At 37.3% G+C, this 21,049-nt stretch overlaps 1 long non-coding RNA gene across 1 annotated transcript in view; it reads left to right on the top strand.

Annotated features, from left to right (window-relative positions):
• The first annotated feature begins 737 nt into the window (after positions 1–737).
• LOC143665462 (uncharacterized) overlaps positions 738–21,049 on the top strand; it is a 31,706-nt gene continuing 11,394 nt past the window's right edge. The window contains exons 1-2 of the long non-coding RNA XR_013166979.1: positions 738–1,226; positions 15,614–20,652. This is a non-coding gene — a long non-coding RNA (uncharacterized LOC143665462). The remainder of the gene's footprint in view (positions 1,227–15,613; positions 20,653–21,049) is intronic.

Genomic DNA, 21,049 nt, shown 5'->3' with positions numbered 1-21,049 from the left:
AACAAAGGGGCAAAATGTCTGGTGGACTTCTTTGGATTTGGAAGCCAAATATTTCTCCTTGGGGTGGTTGCTTTGGCCCATTCACCAAATACTCAAGACCTCAAATTGTACTGAAACAATTTGCCAGCCTACTGTTTATAAGAAGGCACAATTTCTATGATTATTTAAATTAAAGAATTTCTTTTTAGATTTTTCAGATTGCAGAACATCTAGATAAGTTCATTGAAGGTGAATTGATCTCTGCCCCCCACCCGTCTTCAAGAACATACATACTCTGCTTATTGGATAATCCAACCAGGTGACATAAAGGCTGTGAGGTTTGAATGGGTCTTAGGGTAAGAAAAGGCTCTCCACTGGGTCCAAGCACCAGTGCTAATTGATCTGCTGGATTCCATCAGGGTTTGTGGGATCTGCAGCAGCCTGGAGTTTGTTGCATGAAAGCTGTAATGAGGTCTTTAAAGTTTTGGAGAAAAGCGAAAGCTTTGACAGGTAACTATACTCCTTTGAGGCATTACTCCTGGCTCTAAACATGGATTTTAGACATGGAGTTATCATATGATCCAAGCCATGCACCATGAACGCTCCCTGCTCTCTCCCTAGCTGCAGTGTTGAGAAGGCCAAGGTGTATTCCATTATTGGACGGAAATGATGTTTATGAGATCAGGACCTACCACATCCACTAGGCCTCATGGGAATTTCCCTATAATCAGCTACACGAAGGGGCAAAAATTAATATCCAGGCCTAATTACAGATGGTTCTGCATGATATGTTGGCAGCTGCAAAGGCAGGAAACAGCCAGCTATAATATCATGGCTCCAGTCAAAGCCCCTTGAAAGATAGTAGGGTGACAAAATCCCCCAATAAAACAGGACTTTAATTAGTACATATTATTGTTCGTTTGCTGGGAATGAAGATGAGCCCAGAAACACAACTTACCCTATTTGTAGCAGTGACTAGTGATAAGTCTGGGTGGACAGTGATGTGGAAGGATTGAGGTAGGTTGTATGCGTCTTCTTTTTTTAATTTTTTTTTAATTGTAAAGTATAACATATATACAAAAACCCAATAAATTTCCAAGTACATTTTAACCAGTAGTTACAGAACAGATTTCAAAGTTTTGTATGGGTCCCAGTTCCACAATATTTCATTTTTTCTTCTAGCTGCTCCAAGAAACTGCAGACCAAAAGAAATACCAATATAATGATTCAGCAGTCATACTCATTTGGTAAGCCCTATCTTCTCTATTATACTCCTCCTTCTCTTTTTTTTTCTTTATTTGTCAGAAATAACATATATACAAAAAAAGTCAATAAATTTCAAAGTACATCACCACAATTAGTTGCAGAAAAGATTTCAGAGTTTGGTATGGATTACAATTCCACAATTTTATGTTTTTACTTCTAGCTGCTTTAAAATACTGGAGACTAAAAGAAGTATCAGTATAATCGAACTCCACCATCACCCTTGATCTTTCTCCCACTATTTAGGGACATTTGGGCTATGCCTATTCTAACTTTTTCATGTTGGTAGGGACTATCGATAATAAGGGATAGGGGGATAGAACTAATTGATGTTCTGGAGAGGCTGGGCCCTCTGAATTTCAACCTCCAGGGACCCATCTGGAGATTGTAGGTTTCTGGAAAGTTATCCTAGTGCATGGAAGCTTTGTAGGATCTTCTATAATGCCCTAGGTGTTCTTTAGGATTGGCAGGAATGGTTTTGGTATGCTTCTTGAATACTTAATATTGCCATGTATGTTTCCTAAAGAACAAGGACATCCACTTATGTAACTACCTAAATACAGTTATCAAGTTTAAGCAATTTAGCATTGATATAAAGCTTCCATCTATAATCCAATTTTTTCATATGTATCAATAATGGCCTTTTGAGCATTTTCTCTTCCCTTTTTAGATCTCATCCAGGATCATCTATTGCATTTCATTGTCATCTCTTTAGTGGCTCCTTCTTTTTTTTTTTTTTTAATTGTGGGAACACATATATAACATAAAATTTCCCATTCAATTGCCCCCAAACTAAATTCAGTGGGATTACTTATATTTACAATGTTGTGGCAACCTCACCACTTCTATTTCCAATCTCCTCAAGCAGGAACCCTATCTCCATTATAAATTAACTCCTGAGAATGGGACATTTTTGTTGTTGTTGTTTTCGATTCTGATTTTGTTTTATTACCAAAGAGTCAAAAATTTCCACACCACTCAGATATGCCAAAAACTGGCTTTCTTTTTCTTGTTTTTTTTTTAATTGTTTATTGTATAATGTAACATATATACAAAGCAAAGGAAGAAAAAAGCAATAGTTTAAAAAGTACTCTTCAACAGGTAGTTACAGGACAGATCCCAGAGTCTGTCATGGGCAAACTCAGATTTTTCCTTTTAGGTGCTCCAGAACATTGGAGGCTAGAAGGAGTAAATACTTTTCTTCATCATCACAATTGACTTTTTTTTTTTTTCCATTTTATGAAAAATAACATACATACACAAAAGCAATAAATTTCAAAGACAGCACCACAATTAGTTGTAGAAAAGATTTCAGAGTTTGGCATGGGTTACAATTCCACAATTTTAGGTTTTTACTTCTAGCTGTTCTAGGATACCGGAGGCCAAAAGTGATATCAATTTAATGATTCAGCAATCATATTCTTCTGTTAAATCCTATATTCTCTGTATAACTCCATCAACACCTTTGATCTTTCTGTCCCTCTCTTTAGAGGTATTTGGCCTATGCCATTTTAACTTTTTCATGTTGAAAGGGGCTGTTAATAATACAGAGTAGGGAGATGGAATATCTGATGTTCTGGAGAGGCTGAGCCCTCTAGGTTTCAGGACTTATTTAGTCCAAGGACCCATCTGAAGGTTGTAGGTTTCTGGAAAGTTACCCTAGTGCATGGAAACTTTGTAGACTCTTATATATTTCCCTGGGTGTTCTTTATGATTGGCTGGAATGGTTTTGGTTAGGGTTTGACAGATTATGATAGGTAGCAAGAGCAACCTCCAGAGTAGCCTCTCAAGTCTTTTTGAACTCTCTCTGCCACTGATACTTTATTAGTTACACTTCTTTTCCCCCTTTTGGTCAGGATGAAATTGTTGATCCCATGGTTCCAGGGCTGGACTCATCCCTGGGAGTCATATCCCATGCTGCCAGGGAGACTTTCACCCCTGGATGTCGTCCCATGTAGAGGGGAGGGCACTGATTTCACTTATGGAATTGGTCTTAGAGAGAGTGAGGCAACATCTGAGCAACAAAAGAGGTCATCCAGAAGTAACTCATAGGCATGCCTATCGTTTCTCCACTACATACTCAAGCTTCACAACAGTAAGACTTGAGATCAAGGGTATGGCCTATTGATTTGGATGACCATAATGTTTGACACAGTATCAGGGGATTCCCTGATGGTAAGGTTTATAGTTCACCATATTTTTTCTTCCATCCCTCAAGGAATTTTGCCAATACTTTTTTGTTATCTGCTTAATATACCGTAGGATATATTCAGGCATTATATTAAGCTATACAGGATTAAAGGCCCTCTTTCTTATTCTGGGCTCCCTGGTTTCAGTTGTTCAAATGAGCTATACAGATAGGTTGAGTTAGATTATGTGCTACAGAAAAGTTAGGTTCCAGACCAAATAAACCTTTCTTCCCTGTCTCAAAGAGTATGGGTGGTTCTAAAATAAAGACAGTGTCTTCTTTACCCCTGTGTTCTGAATTACTTTAACCCCAATCTGATTGGCTTCATTCTTATCACTAAATACCAGGTTATTTAGATATAGATATAGATATAGATATAAATGCAGATGTAGATGTAGATATAGATATAAATATAAATACAGATACAGATATAGATATAGGTACAGATATAGATATACATAAAACAGCCTCTCAAAATCCAGAAGTAACAATCACCACTCCTGACTAAATGTGTCTGCTATAAGAGTTTATAATCTAGGCCCTGTGGTAGTTAGATTCACTTGTCAACTTGGCCAGGTGAAGGCACCTAGTTCTGTTGCTGTGGACATGAGCCAGTGGTATGTGAACCTCATCTGTTGCTGATTTACATCTGCAGTCGGCTAGGAGGTGTGCCTGCTGCAATGAATGATGTTTGACTTAATTGACTGGTGCTTAAATGAGAGAGCTTAACATAGCACAGCCCAAACAGCTCAGCATTCCTCATCTCAGCACTTGCAGCTCAGCCCAGGCCTTTGGAGGTGCAGGAAGGAATCACCCCAGGGAGAGTTGTTGGAACCCAGAGACCTGGAGAGAAGGCCAGCAGAGACCATCCTGTGCCTTCCCATGTAAGAAAGAACCTCAATGGAAAGTTAGCTGCTTTTCCTCTGAAGAACTAACAAAATAAATCCCCTTTTATTAAAAGCTAATCCGTCTCTGGTGTGTTGCATCCCGGCGGCTAGCAAACTAGAACAGCCCCTGTTTTCTTACAAGCATTTTCTAAAGGAGACCATACAATAATTGTTCTTTCATTTCTGGCTTATTTTGCCTCACCGAATGTCCCACAGTTTCATTAATATTGTTGCATGCCTCACAACTTTGTTCCTTTTTATAGCAGCACAATATTCGATCATATGTATCCACCATCGTTCACTAATCTGCTTCTCAGTCAGTGCATCCTTCAGCCACCTGCATTCATTAGGCATCATGTATAATGCCCAAAGTCCACAGTCCATCAATACTCTCAATTTTAGATAATTTCGTTGTTCCCCAGAGAAAGATAACCAATAAACACACCCAAACCAAATAGGAAATCTAAACCTCCTTTTAACTCTTGTCCCTTCCTCCATCATTTACTTCTGCTGTTGCTGTGGTAGTGCTGATGTTGTCCTCTTAAACATAGCCCATAGCATGCAATGCAGTTTCTCCCCTGTACCCTGGATTTAAACACTCTTTGTACACGAATCATACCTCTGAAGTAGTTCTTGCAAGAACTAATTTGTATTTCTAGTGTTAATCCGTGGGAAACATAGGTCTATACCACCCCTTTCAATCTTGTTCATGTTCCATAACTGTTCACCCATCTCTACCTTCTGTGTATCTCTAAGTCCCTTATATTCTATATTATAGGCCTCTGATTTTACCTTTACCATGGTCATAAAAGTGGAATAAAAAAATATTCATCCTTTTGTGTCTGGCTTATTACACTCAGGATTATGTCCTCAAAGCTCATGCATCTTGTCATGTGGTTCAGGACACCATTTTGTCTTACTGCTGTATAATATTCCATCATATTTATATACCAAATTTTGTTAATCCACTTGTTGGGTGATGGGTATTTGGGTTGTTTCCATCTTTTGGCGATTGTGAATAATTCTGTTATGAACATTAGTGTGCAAATGTCTGTTTGTGTAATTGTTTTCAGCTCTTCTGGGTATATACCAAGTAATGCTATTGCTGGGTCATAGGGCAACTCGATATTTAGTTTCCTAAGGAACTGCCAAACTATCTTCTATAGTGGCTGCACCATTATACATTCCAACCAGCAGTTCACAAGTGTCCCAGTTTCTCCACATCCTCTCCAGCATTTGTAGTTCCCTGTTTATTTAATAGCAGACATTCTTACAGGCATGAGGTGGTATCTCATTGTAGTCTTGATCTGCATTTCCCTTATAGTCAATGAAAATGAACATCTCTTCATGTGCTTTTGTGCCATCTGTATTTGCTCTTCAGAAAAATGCCTTTTCATATCTTTAGCCCATTTTATAATTGGGTTGTTTGTTCTTTTGTTGTTGAGCTGTATGATTTCTTTATGTATACAGGATATGAAACCTTTGTCCAATATGTTGATTTCCAAATATTTTTTCCCATTGAATTGGCTGCCTCTTCACCTTCTTGACAAAGTCTTTTGAGGTGCAGAAGCATTTTATTTATTTATTTATTTATTTATTTATTCATTCATTCATTCATTTATTAAACATAACAACACACAAACACCAACATTCTTACTACATTATTATTCCATTCTTGATATATAATCAATAACTCACAATATTATCACATAGTTGTATATTCATCATGATCATTTCTTAGAACATTCGCATCAATTCAGAAAAAGAAATAAAAAGAAAACAAAAAAAAATCATGCATACCATACACCTTACCCCTCCCTTTCATTGATCACTAGCATTTAAATCTACTAAATTTATTTTAACTTTTGTTCCCCCTATTATTTATTTATTTTTAATCCATATGTTTTACTTGTCTGTCGATAAGGTAGATAAAAGAAGCATCAAGACAGAAGGTTTTCACAATCACACAGTCACCCTGTGAAAGCTATATCATTATACAGTCATCTTCAAGAAACATGGCTCCTGGATCACAGCTCTACATTTTCAGGCAGTTCCCTCCAGCCTCTCCATTACACCCTAACTAAAAAGGTGATATCTATTTAATGTGTAAGAATAACCTCCAGGCTAACCTCTCGACTCTGTTTGGAATCTCTCAGCCATTGACACTTTATTTTGTCTCATTTGGCTCTTCCCCTTTTGGTTGAGAAGGTTTTCTCAATCCCTTGATGCTGAGTCCCAACTCATTCTAGGATTTCTGTCACACATCGCCAGGAAGGTCTACACCCCTGGGAGTCATGTCCCACATAGAGAGGGGGAGGGCAGTGAGTTTGCTTGTCCTGTTGGCTGAGAGAGAGAGGCCACATCTGAGCGACAAAAGAGGTTCTCTTGGCAGTGACTCTAAGGCCTAATTTTAAGTAGGCTTAGCCTATTCTTTGTGGGGTTAAGTTTCATATGTACAACCCCAAGATTGGGGGCTCAGCCTATTGGTTCAGTTGTCCCTACTGCTTGTGAGAATATCAAGAATTTTCCACTTGGGTAAGTTGAATTTTCCCCCTTTCTCACCATTCTCTCAAGGGGACTTTGCAAATACTTTTTTATTCACTGTTCAAATCACTCTGGGATTTATCGGAGCATTACTCTGGACAAACCTACAAAATCTCATGCCCTGCTCAAGGTTCCATGTACTATGGTGTTCAATTAAGCTGTCCACATAATTATAATAGGAAATGCGCTAGTCAAAATATAAATTTTGTACCAAATAAACATTTTTTTCTTTAGTCTCACACATAAGTTAAAGTTTTAAAATATTAATTACCATCCATTTTCAACACCCTGCAGTATTGACATTCTTTTGTTCTTCCTCATGCAAAATCATTTTTAAATTTGTACATTTAGTCACTATCATTATACATTCTAGGCATTCCTAGATTATACCATCTCAGTCTTTATTGTCTATCTTTCCTTCTGATTTCATTTGTGGCCCCAGGCCTCCTCCCTCTATCATTCTCACATTCAGCTTCATTCAGTGTTCTAATATTATTGTATTACAGTTAGGTAGTATTGTGCTATCCATTTCTGAATTTTTACAATCAGTCCTGTTGCACAATCTGTATCCCTTCAGCTCCAATTACCCAATATCTACCCTATTTCTATCTCCTGATGGTATCTGTTACCAACTGAAATTCTCCAAGTTCATTCACTAATGTCAGTTCATATCAGTGAGACCATACAGTATTTGTCCTCTTGTTTCTGGTTAATCTCACACAGCATAATGTCCTTAAGGTCCATCCACGTTGTTACATATTTCGTAAATTTATTCTGTGAAAGCATTTGATTTTGAGGAGTTCCATTTATCTATTTATTCTTTTGTTGCTTGAGCTTTGGGTGTAAAGTTTAGGAAACTACCTCCTATTATTAGGTCTTAAAGATATTTCCCTACATTTTTTTCTAGAAGCTTTCTGGTTCTAATTCTTTATTTAGGTGTTTAATCCACTTTGAGCTAATTTTTGTATAGAGTGTAAGGTAAGGGTCCTCTTTCATTCTTTTAGCTATTGATATCCACTTCTCCCATGTAGATGTACTGTGTTGAATCTGTAGATGAATTTTGGGTAGAATTGACACCTTATTTAACCTATCCATGAGCAGGGACTGTCTTTCCACCTATTTAGATCATCTTTGATTTCTTTTAGCAGTGTTATGTAGTTTTTTGTGTACCAGTCCTTTACATCCCTAGTTAAATTCATTCCTAAGTACTTAATTCTTTTAGTTGCTATTTTGAATGGAATTTTTTCCTTAACTGACTCCTCAGTTAGGTCATTGTTTGTGTATAGAAATGTTACTGATTTTTGCACATTAATTTTAAATCCTGCCACCTTACTGAATTTTTTTATTAGCTCGAGTATCTTTGCTGAAGATTTCTCAGGAACTTCCAATTATTGTATCATGTCATCTACAAATAATGAAAGTTTTACTTCTTCCTTTCCAATTTGGATGCCTTTTATTTCTTTGTCCTGCCTAATTGCTCTAGCTAGAACTTCTAGCACAATGTTGAATAATAGTGGTGATAATGGGCATCCTTGTCTCATTCCTGATCTTAGGGGAAACAGCTTTCAGTCTGTCTCCATTGAGTATGATGCTGGCTATTGGTTTTTCATATATACCCTTTATCATATTGAGGAAGTTACCTTTGATTCCCATCTTTTGAAATGTTTTTATCAGAAAAAGATATTGAGTTTTGCTGAATGCTTTTTCAGCATCAATTGGATGATCATGTGATTTTTCCCTTTCAATTTGTTAATGTGCTGTATTACATTAATTGATTTTCTTGTGTTGAACGATCCTTGCATTCCTGTTATAAACCCCACTTGGTTGGTATATAATTCTTTTAATGTGATGTTGGATTCGATTTGCTAATATTTTGTTGAGAATTTTTGCATCTAAGTTCATTAGGGAGTTGGCCTGTAGTTTTCCTTTCTTATAACATCTTTACCTGGTTTTGGTATTTAAATAATATTATAAAATGAGTCAGGTAGTGCTCCTTTTTCCTCAATTTTTTTGGAAAAGTTTGAGCATGATTGGTATTAGTTCTTTTTGGAATGTTTGATAAAATTCTCCTGTGAAGTCATTTGGCCCTGGGCTTTTCTTTGTAGAAAGCTTTTTGATGACTGATTGAATCTCTTTACTTGTGATTGGTTTGCTGAGATCTTCTATTTGAGTCAGTGTAGCTTGTTTGTGTGTTTCCAGGAATTTGTACATTTCATCTAAGTTGTCTAGTTTGTTGGCATATAGTTGTTCATAGTGTCCTCTTATGATTTCTTTTATTTCTTCAGGGTCTGTGATAATACACCCTTCTCATTTCTGACTTTATTTATTTGCATTTTCTCTCTTTTTCTCTTCGTCAGTCTTGCTAGTGGCCCATCAGTTTTATTGATTTTCTCAGAGAACCAACTTTTGGTCTTATTGATTCTTTCTATTGTCCTTTGTTCTTCAATTCATTTAACTCTGCTTTAATCTTTGTTATTTCTCTTCTTCTATCTGCTTTGGGGTTAGTTTGCTGTTCTTTCTCAAGTTCCGCCACATGAGCAGTTAAGTCCTCAATTTTTGCTCTTTCTTGTTTTTTGTTTGTTTGTTTTGTTTTGTTTGTTTGTTTTGTCATGGGCAGGCTCTGGAAACTGAATCCAGGTCTCCAGCATGGCAGGCGAGAATTCTGCCTGCTGAGCTACCATGGCCCACCATCTTTCTTGTTTTTTAATATAGGCATTTAAGGCAATAAATTTCCCTCTCAACACAACCCTTGCCACATCCCATAAGTTCTGATATGTTATATTCTCATTTTCATTCATCTCCCGGTAGCTACTGACTTCTCTAGCAATTTCTTCTTTGACCTACTGGTTGTTTAAGATTGTGTTATTTAATCTCCATATATTTGTGAATGTACTTGTTCTTTGGTGGTCATTGAGATCCAGCTTCATTCCATTGTTATCAGAGAAAGTGCTTTGAATAATTTCAGTGTTTTTAAATTTATGCAAACCTGTTTTGTGCCCCAGCATCTGATCTATCCTGAAGAATGTTCCATGAACACTAGAGAAGAATATATCTATATCCTGGTGTTTTGGGGTGTAATGACCTATATATGTCTGTTAGATCTAATTCATTTATCAAGTTGTTTAACTTCTCTATATCCTTGTTGATCTTCTGTCTAGTTGTTCTATCTATAGGGGCGAGTGGTGTAGTGGTGGTACTATTATTGTTGAAAGATTTATCACTCCCTTCAGTTTTGTCAATGTATGGCTCATGTACTTTGGAGCTCCTTGATTGAGAGCATAAACATTTATGATTGTTATTTCTTCTTGGTGTGTTTTCCCTCTAATTAATATAGAGTGTCCTTCTTTGTCTGTTATGATGTCTTTACATTTAAAGTCTATTTTGTCTGATATTAGCATTGCTACTCTTGCTTTCTTTTGGTTATGGCTTGCATGGAACATCTTTTTCCATCCTTTCACTTCCAATCTATTTGTATCCTTGTGTCTAAGATGAGTCTCTTGTAAGCAACACATAACTGCATTATATTTATTAATCCATTCTGCCAATCTTTACCCTTTAATTGGTAAGTTTAGTCCATTAACATTCGAAGTTATTACTGAAAAGGCATTTCTTGAATCCACCATCTTATCTTTTTTTATTTTATTTGTCAGATCTATATATTCTTTTCTTCTTTCTCTTTTTATCCTTTAAGTTACCCTTATTGGTACTCTTCAATTCTGTGCCCTCCTACAGCCCTCCCTCTCCTGTCTTTTAGCTTTCAACTGGCAGAACTCCCTTTAGTATTTCTTGTAGAGCTGATCTCTTGTTGAAAAATTCTTTCAGGATTTGTTTGTCTGTGAAAATGTTAATCTCTCCTTTAGTTTTGAAGGACAATTTGGCTGGGTACAGAATTCTTGGCTGGAAGTCTTTCTCTTTCAGGATTTTAAATATCCTTCTGCCTTCTTGCCTCCATAGTGCCAGTTGAGTAGTCTGATCCCAATCTTACGTGGTTTCCTTTGTATGTTGTAGATTGTTCTTCTCTTGCCACTTTCAGAATTTTCTGCCTCTCTTCAACATTTGACTGACTGATTAGTATGTGCCTTTGGGAAGGACTATTTGGATTTATTCTGTTTGGAGTTCGTTGAGGTTCTTTGATTTATATATTTATGTTCTTTATAAGGGTTGGGAAGTTTTCCAACATTATATCCTCAACTACTCTTCTTAGCCCTTTACTCCTCTCTTCTCCTTCTGGGACATTAATGAATCTTATATTTGTGCACTTTGTTTTGTCCATCATTTCCCTGAGATCCAATTCACATTTTTCCATCTTTTTTACCATTTGCTGTTTTAAGTATCCAAAATCAGTTATCCTGTCCTCTAGTTCACTTATTCTTTCTTCTGCCTCTTCAAATCTGCTGTTGTGTTTTTCTAGTATGTTTTTATTTGGTCAACAGACTCTTTAACCTCTGTGGTATCGTCTATTTTTCTATTTATTCTTTCAAATTCCTCTTTATGTACTTCTATTGTCTTCTTGATCTCCTTTATGTCATTAGCCATTCCATTAATTTTATCTTGTAGGTTATATGAACATCTTTGATCAGTTGTTCCAACGTATGTGTCTCCTCTGGTGTTTTAATTTGATTGTTAGGCTGGGCTATATCTGTCTGTGTTGTGATATGCTTAGTGATCTTCTGTTTTGTAAATTTCTTGATTGATTTACTTTAGAAGTTGATTTCCTTTAGAAGTTGATTTCCTTCAGTAGTCTAAAGCCTTGTATTTGTGGGATGGATATATAGCAGGATGCAGACTGCCCCACGGCCAGGCACAACAGTGAGGTGATGTGTTACAGCACAGGTATAAATAAGTGCAGGGGGGGTGTTATGCTGGTGCCTGTGAATGTGGGCACCTAGCGGTGGAGGAGGATATGACTATGTATGTGCACAGGTCTGGGGGGCATGGCCTTTGTGTGCACTGGTCTAGGGCACAGGGCCCTTTGTACACATGTGCAAAGGTAGGGCAGTGGGTGGGCATTACGTCTGCATGGGCTGGTGTGATCCGGCCCAGGTCAGCACTTTCCCAGAGCTGGGGGGCATGACTGGAGGCTGTGCATATGCATGGGTCTAAGAGTGTCATAAACTGATGTACTGGGCACAGAGCTGGCAGGGGTGGGGTGCTGTGTGACAGTATGGGCTGGGGGCTGTGAAGCCTGGGTATGGAGGTGAGCACCCGCAGCTATTACACACTGGTGACAGCCTGCAGGGAGCAGGGAGGGGAGGTAGTGCTCAGGAGGGGTAGAGAGGTAGGTTGGGCTGCACTTGGGATGGAGGTGTGGGGCAGGTACGCCCATGAGGGATTGGCAGGGCAGGGGCACTGGGTGCATGGAAGTAGGGGTGGGTAAAGGGGTTCAGATGCATGGGTGTGAGCTGAGTTGCAGGTCACAGGGCTGCACTGGTGAAGGTCATGCATTCAAGGAACATGGCTTGGCTTACTTCCTGGTCCCCGTCTCCCTGTCCTTGCACTCCTGGGGCTCCAAGCTTCCATGTTAGGCTTTTTGCCCCAGCCGGGTGGTCTCCAGTTCTCTGCTTCTCAGTTCCTCAGGTTTTGCAACCAGGGCCTTCCTTGTGATGCAAAAGACTCTCCCAGGTCAGTTACACTCTGGAATTGCCATCTCAGTTGCCCTGTGTCCCTTCTCTAGGTGTTCCTTAGAGCAGGGCTGAACTCGATCTATCCTGTTCTGCCATCTTCCCCGGGATGGGACTTTCTGAGGTGCTCCACACTTGGTCTTCCCCACCCTAGTGGTTGCAAACCTGCTGGTTCTCAGGGCAGCCTCAGAGCAGGGAACAGGGACATAGGAGTAGGTTAACTTACAATGCCACAAATCCTGCTGTTCTTGCCAAAATTCCATTGTGCTTGATTATATGCTCCTCAGATTGCTGCAAGCCTTTGGTTAATTTTGAGAGTTCTGAAAATGTTGAATTCGACATATTTGCCAGAGTTTTTGCTGCTTTTATGGAAGGCCAGATTTATGGAGCTCTCACTCCACTATTTTGGAATTTCCACGTCCAAACATGAAATCAGTAATTGAGTTGGAACGCAATTTGATGCTGAGATGACCTATCCAGATCCTAAACACTCTCTAAAATGTGTTATCAGTTCGCCTTTTCACAAAGGTGTTGTAAGGCCCATATGTGATGACTTTTGGAAAGTGTTTTGCACCTTATGACTCTTCTTATCTACCTACTTTCCTTACCCACCTACCTCCCTTAATACCAGCTCTGATACTCTTTAGCTGTGCACAGACTCATCCATTTATTCTATAAACATTTATTGAATGCTTTCTATGCTCCATACCTGTGTTATGTGCTGGGAATGCAAACATGCATGAACACAATATCAGGCTCTCTTCTATCTCTCTATTTCCTAGCTATCTCTGTATCTCTCAATCTATTATCTATATTTATTCATCTAGCAATCTATATCTAACTGTAGTTACAGTGAGAAAAGACTTGTAGCAAAGAAAACAAAAAGGAGAGTGCACAGGATGGACTAACAGGGGGAACATGGATGGGGTGGGATAAGGGAAGACCTCTTTAAAGAAGACACATTTGGGCTGAGACTTGAAAGATGAGTATAAATTAACCATGGAAAGGCAGGGCATGGGAAGAGTATTTCAAAGGGTAGAAGGCTGAGAGTGTGCCAAGGCCATAGGTCCAGGGTCTATATCTCTGTCTTCATTTTCCATAACACGTAGCCCTGAGTTTTCCAAGAATAGTCCATAGTTCTTCAAACATGCTATGTAATCGCATCTCTCCCTAGTTATCACATGCTATTAACTCTGCCGGGAATATCATAATACTCAACCAAGCTATGAGGACAGGTAAAAACAGTCAGAGCTCACATCTTGGCCAGCAAGGTTAAGGATGAATCCCTCAGGGAAGATGTGTTTTAGGGGAGCTGTGGGCTGAGCCCCAAGTGGGCTTATTTGCCTCTGTTTGCCACTGCTTCTGCAGGGAAAAGGAAAGGAACATTCCACAAAGGGGGCTCCCCAAGGTTCTGTCACTGCTCGTGCATTAGGCCCGTGTTAAGCACCTGCTCTATGTCCGGTAGTGTATTGGGCACTGCAGACACGAGAGTAAAGTGAAACAGAAATCTCTACCTCAGAGGAGTTTCTGACCCCTCATCAATAGCTTTTCTGCATGTGAGGGACCAGCAGTGGCTAAGAGAAGAGTCTAATCATGTGCTCCATGAGATATGTCTTTGTTTCTTCGTTTCCACCTGCCAACCTTATATCTCTCCAGCTATTGCCAACCATGCATAAAGTTGTACACAAGAGAATTGGGAAGATTTTGTGTTTCCGATAGCTTGAAATTGACCCCACAGGCCACTATTCTCAGAGTTCTGCCACTGTGTTGAAAATGGGAAAAATAAATATCCAGATCCAATAAGACACATAAATTTTTTTGACGAGTAAATTTTAGGAGTGATTACTAGCTATTGGGTTCCAGATTGTAATAATTAAGCTATATATTTGTATCTGCATGAAATATTAGCACTACCAGCATGCAGAGATTATAGAAATGTAAATTCTATCAGAAGAAACAGTCCCAATTGTGTAGCTTAAAAAATAACAAACACTCTACTTACAAATACTGTCAGAGACTTAAAAATTAAGTTTCTTTCCCTAGAGTGGTTGAACTGTCAGAATGGTTATTTCCATTATCTGCTTAACCAAAATTTTTCAGTTGACTTAATCCCCTCAAAATTAGCAGATTTTTACCATGGAATTTGGCCAAGTGATTTTTCCAGCTCTGCAGATACCAACATTTAAAGCGATTAGGTACAATCTATTTCCATTCTACTATTTTATCTCATAACATACTGTTTTGCTAATTTCTCTATCTCAGTGGAAAGGAGATCAGAACTGAGTGTGCTATCAGAATTCAAATGCGTGCCATTTGTTAGATAAAATAGCTGTGAGAATTTCTGCTGAAGTCCCTCAAGCAGTGAATTATCTTCCCATAATCCTGATACGCCCCTGCTACAGATGTTCACAGGTTGAAGAGAAGTGGGGTGATAGGTTGTTGGCAGAAGAAGGGTCAGATAAACCAGGGGACATTTGAAGATATGTTCAGAGGTTTTTGTAATAGCATATCCTCTCTGAGCATCTGTTCAGAGTGATAGCAGACAAGGAGAGAGAATGGGCAATGCTCTTTTGTTATGCCTAAGTTTTTACAGTGGCACAGGGTGGTGGGAAATGGCTCAACTACATTATAGAAGTTAAAATCTATGCCCTATTCACAAAATTATGGAGGGAATAATGGATTTTATTTAACTTTATAAAGCTGGACCATATGTTCTGCCCAGGTATTAACCTCCTTCACCATATATTCCCTGCTTCATATCAAGCAAGAACCCAGAGAACTGAAATTTTGTTAGATATATAAAAAACAACTTAAATATGGTCCTGAATAATTATTTCTAGGAATAGCATCTAAACCATTAAGATATACATATTTTGGAGAACATTTGTTAAAAATAACTTTTGGTTCCTTGAGTTTTGGGGGTATAAGAAGTTAAGGGCAAGGACCTGGTACAACATCTCCACATCTCTCCATTTCCCAACTAAACACTGATAATGCTACTTCTGCTTCTAACAATAAAGTATTAAATACCATAGAAATGAGAAATAAAGTATTAACCACCATAGACATGTCATAAGGGTCCCTTGAGTCTTTGATTGGTTACTAATCTGTATATGCTTTTTTTGTTCAAGGAATTAAAGAAAAACATGAAAATAATGAGCACAGAAATGGAAGTTATCCACAAAGTTGGCAAGAGAAATTTCCAAGTAAAAGAATTTCTGGAAAACTGTAGGATAAGCAATTCTCAGAACTCTCCCAGGACTTGAAATCATTTGACTACTGTACAGCCAGAGTGCAGAGACATTATCAAATTTACGGACATTCATAAGAGAGGTAGAAAGGCCAACCCATAGAAGTAAGGCAATCTAGCCCTAAAACAAGGGCTACTCAAGGCCGTGTTAAAATGAGTTGTTTTTTTAAAAAAACAAACACCTGAAAAGGATCAAATTAATCTGAAAATAGCCTGCCTCCCAGAAAAGGTTTCAAGCTACTTAAAGGAATACAACAAAATCAAGCAGTTAAGAATGCAAAATTTACAATGTCCAGATAATCAACAAAAATTTGCTATACATACAAAGAATAAGGAAAACACAGTCATTACTGGGGAAAAAATCCATCAATCCAAACTAACCCAGAAGCGACAGGGATAGTGGAAAAATAGATCTTACAAATACAGTCTGTTTGTATGAGGAATTAAATAAAAACATGAACTTAATGAGGAGAGAAATGGATGACACAAGGAAGAATTAAATAGAAATTTGAGCAATGAAAAATATACAAATACATTGAGTGGATTTAACAGCAGATTAGATACTGCAAAAGGAAAGTACAGTGAACTTGAAGTGATAGAAAAATAAACTATCCAAAATGAATGAGAGAGAGAAAATAGACTGAATAAATGAACTCTCTATCAATGAACTCTGGAACAAAATTAAGTGGTCAAACATATGTGTAATTGGAATTCCAGAAGGAGAGGAAATGAGGAGGGGCAGAAAAAATATATGAAGAAGTAATAGCTAAAAAATGTCCAAATTTGACAAAAACTTAAAACCTGTAGGTCCAAGAAGCTCAAGCAAAGGAAGCATAACAAAATATATATCAGAGCATATCATAATCAAATTGGTGAAAATCAGTGATAAAAAGAAAAATCTTTTTTTGAAAAGCATCCAGAGTAAAAAATACACACTGCCTATAGAGAAATAAATATCAATATGACAGAAGACTTCTCAAGAACACACTCGAATCTTTAAAGTACAGGATGGAAAAGCTGTCAACCTAGAATTCTACATGTAAAGAAAATATCTTTGGAAAGTGAGGGCAAAATAAAGAACTTTTAGAAAAACAAAAGCTAAAAGAATTCATTACTACCTGATCTGCACTGTAAGGAAATGTTAAAGGAAACTCTTCAGACTGAAGTAGATAGTTCGTAATTTGAAATTTGAAACTACGTGTGCACACATGCACACACACATATGCTAATGAAAAGCACTAAAAATGATAAAGATGTGGATAAATATAAAATTAATATTTTTTCTAATTTTTGCTGTCTTGTAAATGTAACTGAGTGTTTAAAATAAAACAATAACAATGCTCTGTTGGGGTTAGAATATATGTAGTAGTAAAACCTATGGCAACAATAGCACAAAGAATGGAAAGAAGGAAATGGAAGAATAACATCGTAAGTTTGTTTAACTATATGTAAATTTGTACACTATTATGGGAAGGTAGACTTTAATAATTTAGAGATATATATGGCAAAACATAAGAATAAATGAGGTATAGCTAGTAAGCTTTAGATTATAACAGAGATAAAATAGAATACTAGAAAAATACTCAATCCAGTGAAGCCAGGTAAAGATTGTGGACAAAGAAACAAAGAGCATTCATTAATAGATCACAAACAGGAATATAGTAGAAATAAACCCAATTTTGTTTATAATTACATTAAATATAAATGGTCTAAACATACTGTGCTGGTTTGAAAGGATTTATTTGCCATGGGAAAGTCATGTTTCAATTCTAATCAGTCTCATGAGAGCAACAGTTTCTTCTAATCCCTATTCAGGACTATAGGTTGGAAATTTGGTTAGGTTATCTCCACGAAGATATGGCTCAATCAATAGTGGGTATTAAACTTGATTAGAGGAAGATGTGTCTCCACCCATTCTACATGGGTCTTGATTAGTTTACTAGAATCCTATAAAAGAGGAGACATTTCAGAGAGAGTCCATTCTGAGAATGAGGAAAAAGCCTCAAAACCACAACAGAAGGATGAGAGAACTAGAGAGTCCACTAGCCAGCTACCTTTGGAGATGAAGAAGGAAGATGCCTCCCGGGAAGCTCATGAAGCAAGAGACCTGGAGAGAAAGCTAGCAGATGCTGCCATGTTCACCATGTGCCCTTCCAGCTTAGAGAGAAATGCTGAATGTCACTGGCCTTCTTGTACCAAAGCATCTTTCTCTGGATGCCTTAGATTGGACATTTCTATTGGCTTATTTTAATTTGGACAACTTCACAGCCTTAGAACTGTAAACTTGCAACTTATTAAATTCCCCTTTTAAAAAAACCATTCCGGAGCAGGCCATGGTGGCTCAGCAAGAAGAATTCTCACCTGCCATGCTGGAGACCTGGGTTCGATTCCCGGTGCCTGCCCATGCAAAAAAAAAAAATTGAAAAGTTAAAAAAGCCATTCCATTTCTGGTATATTGCATTCCAGCAGCTAGTAAACTAGGACACAAACCAATTAAAAGACAGTGATTTTCAGGGTTAAAAACAATAACTTTGTAACAGTTTACAAGAAACTCACTTTAAATATAAAGACAGAGATAGGTTAAAAGTAAAATGCTGGAAAATATATATATATATATAAATCCTAATTAAAGAAAACTAGAGTGGCAATATTAATGTAAGACAGGGTATACCTCAAAACAAGGAATTTTTCCAAGAATGAAAAGGGACACTACATAATGGTAAGGGGGTCAAAATATCAAAGAGAAATAACAATCCTGTATATGTAAATACACCTTACAGAGAGGCAAAAATGTAAAGCTAAAACAGAAAGAAATGAGAAGAGAAAAAGACAAATCCAAAGACATGGATGAAAATTTCAGTGGACAGAATCAGTAGACAAAATTCAATAAGTATCAGTAAGTTTATAGGAGACTTGTGCAACACTATCTACTAACTTGACCTAATTGACACTGAGAGAACGTACCACCAAAATGAAACACAGAGAGGAAAAGAAATGTTTAAAAGATTTTAGATGTAAAAAACAAAATTCTAAAAGTAGAAAAAAACATTGTTAGAACTATTTTGTTTTTAATCTTAGAGTTGAGAAAACCTACTATAACACATAACATGAAGAGTACAAAGAAAAGAAATATAAATACAACTATACAAAGGTAAGAAAAAGAACTCCTCATGGCAAAAACCAGCATATATCAAGTCAAAATACAAATAAACCAAGGAGATCATTGGCTATTCCAATCATATAAGAAACAGTTAATCTTTTTATTTTATACAATGCTTCTACAAATAAAATAGTAAAGGTCCCCAACCCACAGAAAAATGAACAAAGCAATTAAAAAAAATAAAACAGTTCCTAGAGAAGGAAATTAAGTGTTCTTAAATATATGAAAGGATGCTTAGTCTAATGCACAATATCATTTTGTACCTGTTAGATTGATGAAAATTGAAATGTTTGCTAAACATACTCTGCAGATTAGTTAGGACAATATTGTGCTGGAGCCAGCTGATAAGGGCTGATTGTGGACATCTCTTTCCACATCCCCTAGAGTGACTTCATGTTAGTACCATGAAATCAGCTATTGTGAAAGTATTTATATCATGGAAATTGGCAAATGAACAAATCAAGGCTTTTTCCCTCCTGAAAGCAGGTTGTTAATCATTTACAAACAAGGTAAGAATATGGGGAAACAGGACCTCCGTATTATTGTTGTTTTGAATATAGAGTAGACTCCGTCTCCAAGGAGCATTTTGTTAATATCTAGCAAGGTTATCGACTGCACATACCTTGTGAAGCAACAACTCTATTTCTAAGAACATGACCTAGATATTCTTGCACATATGTGAAATGTCATGCAGGGTATTTCTGTTTGTTTGTAATAGCACAAATGTCTGTCAGCAGAGGATTGGTTTTAAAAGTGGTACTACACTTTATACAAAGAAATGCCAAGCAGCTGATAAAATATATGTGGACATCCTTTATGTGCTGACATGGAATGAGATGCCATGCAATATCTTAACACATGCAAAACACAGAAAAACAAACACCAGGTCTTAAGAGGATTATCTCTTGGTAGTGATTCAATATTACCAAATTTCTATATCTTTTGATAATTACCTGTATTTTACAAATTTTCTATTATTTAAGTCCACTTAAAAGGCATTTAGAAAAAAATGAAATCCTTAATGCTTTACAACATCTTACATATAAAAGAAATACCTTGCATCATATTGTACATTCTTTTGCCCATCGCATTGTACATTGTTACTGAATAAAACATCTGGATCTATAAAACCTCTGATGCATAAAAATGAATAAAAAATACATTCCATGTTTCATAGGGACAGAAAGTAGATTATAGATTACCAGGTGCTTGGAGGGGAAGGCAATGAGAGTTATTGCTTAATTGGTACAGAGTTTCTGTTTGGGGTGATTAAAAAAGTGTTGGTAACAGATGGTAGTGATTGCAGTATAGCATTGTAAATGTAATTAATGCTACTGGGTTGTACATTTGAAAAGGGTTAAAATGGCAAATTTTACTTTATATGTGTGCTACCACAATAAAAATAATATGCTATATCCTCTCTTAACCAAATTATGTGGTGGAAAGTAGATGTTCCACAGAGTCCTGCGCTTAAATAAGTTAAAGTTAAATTTCACTGTCTCTTCCTCTTGGAGACTGAATTAATATCACCTTAATGTTTCTAAGTAATCCTATAGTATGGAAATTTGTTTAACTGTTTAACCCATAGTTTTTCTCTCTCTTCTGCCTTCCCCCTTTCTAAATATCTTATGATCTAGTGTTCCAAAGAACAGAATTGAGGACCTGGAAAGCTCGGGAATGTTTAATACCTTTTTCTCACCTCTAATGAGAAAGTTCTCCAGTTCTATGGCATGGGCTCATTGTAACATCTATGATGACAGGTATAGTGTCTGCTACAGCCTGACGTCCGCCCCAGCTCTCTCCTCTCCTCCCCTGGACAAGAAATCACAACCCGGTTATTCCATTGCCCAGGATCACTCCCCTCCCATAGCAGGATTTCCCTGCACATGATAAATCATTTCCATCAGTATGTCAGAAGGAAAGATATCCGAAAAACTTGAACTCACGTTAAAACACCATGCAGTTGTGCTTCTGATGGGACAAAAGTTATTAGCAATAAGTATTTTCAGCATTTCCATTTTCTCTAGAAGGGGGATCTGGGTTTTCAGTTTCGACTGATCGCTTTTTCCTCTCCAAGGGAGGCTCTGCCGTTTCCATGGCTATTCTTTGGACTTCAGTGAAGTAGACTGGGGAGAAGGGGGACAGGGAGAAGTATCA

This window comes from Tamandua tetradactyla, chromosome 21, assembly GCF_023851605.1.
Source record: "Tamandua tetradactyla isolate mTamTet1 chromosome 21, mTamTet1.pri, whole genome shotgun sequence".
Classification (NCBI taxonomy): domain Eukaryota; kingdom Metazoa; phylum Chordata; class Mammalia; order Pilosa; family Myrmecophagidae; genus Tamandua; species Tamandua tetradactyla.
Note: the sequence above shows the minus strand (reverse complement) of the source record. Positions and strands in the feature narration are given on the sequence as shown.